The sequence below is a fragment of the Otolemur garnettii genome, unplaced genomic scaffold, assembly GCF_000181295.1.
Source record: "Otolemur garnettii isolate 467f Iridium unplaced genomic scaffold, OtoGar3 scaffold00301, whole genome shotgun sequence".
NCBI lineage: Eukaryota > Metazoa > Chordata > Mammalia > Primates > Galagidae > Otolemur > Otolemur garnettii.
This window is the reverse complement of record NW_003852696.1, coordinates 484,339-486,360: the sequence shown is the minus strand read 5'-3', so window position 1 is coordinate 486,360 and position 2,022 is coordinate 484,339.

The window sequence follows — 2,022 nt, the reverse complement described above, 5'->3', positions numbered from 1 at the left end:
ATACATATACCACAGCTTGCCAATCCATTCCTGGGTTGGTGGGCATTTTGGCAATTATAAATTGAACTGTGATAAATAGTCTAGTGCAAGTGTCCTTATGATAAAAGGATTTTTTTTTTTTGAGACAGAGTCTCACTATGTCACCCTCAGTAGAGTGTGGTGGGGTCACAGCTCACAGCAATCTCCAACTCTTGGGCTTAAGTGATTCTCTTGCCTCAGCCTCTCAAATAGCTGAGAACACAGGTGCCCACTACAGGCACCTGCCACAATGCCCAGTTATTTTTTGGTTGTAGTTGTTATTGTTGTTTGGCAGGCCCGGGCTGGGTTTGAACCTGCCAGCTCCTGTGTATGTGGTTGGCATCCTAGCCACTGAGCTACAGGGGCCAAGTCTAGGAAAAGGACTTTTTTTTTACCTTCTGGATAGATGGCCAGTAATGGGGTTGCAGGATGAATTGGGAGGTCTAGCCTGAGTTCTTTGGGAGTTCTCCATCCTTCCTTCCAAAAAGGTTGTATTACAGCTTGGCACCCATACCACAGTGGTTAAGGAGCCTGCCACATACACCAAAGATGATGGGTTTGATACCAGCTCGAGCCAGCTAAACAACAATGACAACTTCAACAAAAAATAGACGGGCCTTGTGGTGGGTGCCTGTAGTCCCAGCTACTTGGGACTACAATGCCCAGCTATTTTTTTGTTGCAGTTTGGTGGGGGCCAGGTTCGAACCTGCCACCCTCAGTATATGGGGCCAGGGCCCTACTCACTGAGTCACAGACGCTGCCCAATCTCAAACTCTAGAGCTCAAGTGATTCTATTGCCTCAGTCTCTGGAGTATGAGACTACAGGCGTCTGCCACAACACCCAGCTATCTTTAGTGTCGAGGTCTAGATCTGGCTCAGGCTGGTCTGGAATTTGTGAGCTCAAGCCATCCTCCTGCCTAGGCCTCCCAGAATGGTGGGATTACAGGCCACCGTGCCCAGCCTCTGTATACATTTTTAAGGATTTTTTTCCTTTTTTCATTGTTTTTTTGTTTGTTTGAAACAGTCTTACTATGTCAGCCTTGGTAGAGTACTGTGGCATCACAGCTCATAGCAACCTCAAACTGTTGGGCTTAAGGAATTCTCTTGCCTCAGCCTCCCAGGTAGCTGGGACTACACGTGCCTCCCACAATGCCCCGCTATTTTTCTGTTGCAGTTGTCATTGTTATTTTTTTTAGCAGGCCCAGGATGGGTTGGAACCTGCCAGCCCCAGTGAATGTGGATGGCACCCTAACCACTGAGCAATGGGCACCAAGCCTCAAAGGACTAGTTTTGTAACACAAGAAAATTATGTTAAATTCAAAATTTCAATCCTCACAATAAAGTTCTGTTAAAACATGGTCATGATGGATGGCTCCTGTGGCTCAAGGAGTAGGGCATCGGCCCCATATACTGGAGGCGGTGGGTTCAAACCCAGCCCTGGCCAACAAAACTGCAAAAAAAAAAAAAAAAAAAAAAAGGGTCATGACTGCCCAGGGCTGCTTTTATAAGAGTCTAGGCCCAGTGGGAGGATCCTTCAGGCCAGAAGTTTGAGAACAGACCAAGCAACATGGGGGAGGGGGGGCAGATTCTATTCCCCTAACCTACCACATTCTACACAAATTAGAAAAATTGGGGGCAGTGCCTGTGGTTCAAAGGAGTAGGGCGCTGGCCCCATAAATCGGAGGTGGCGGGTTCGAACCCAGCCCTGGCCAAAAACTGCAAAAAATAAATAAATAAATAAATAAATAAATAAAATTAGAAAAATTGGCCAGGTGTGGAGGCATGCACCCACCATAGTCCCAGCTACTATGGAGGCTGAGGCAGATCACTTCAGCCTGGGATTTTGAGGTTGCAGTGAGCTAATGACATGACTGCACTCTAGCCTGGGGCAACAGAAGTAGATCTGGTCTCCAAAAAAAAAAGGCATGGAGTACAGTAGTTCTTCCTTATCCTGGCCAGAGGGGTGGGGTGAAGTGGAGTGGGGGATGGAGGTGGGGGATGGGG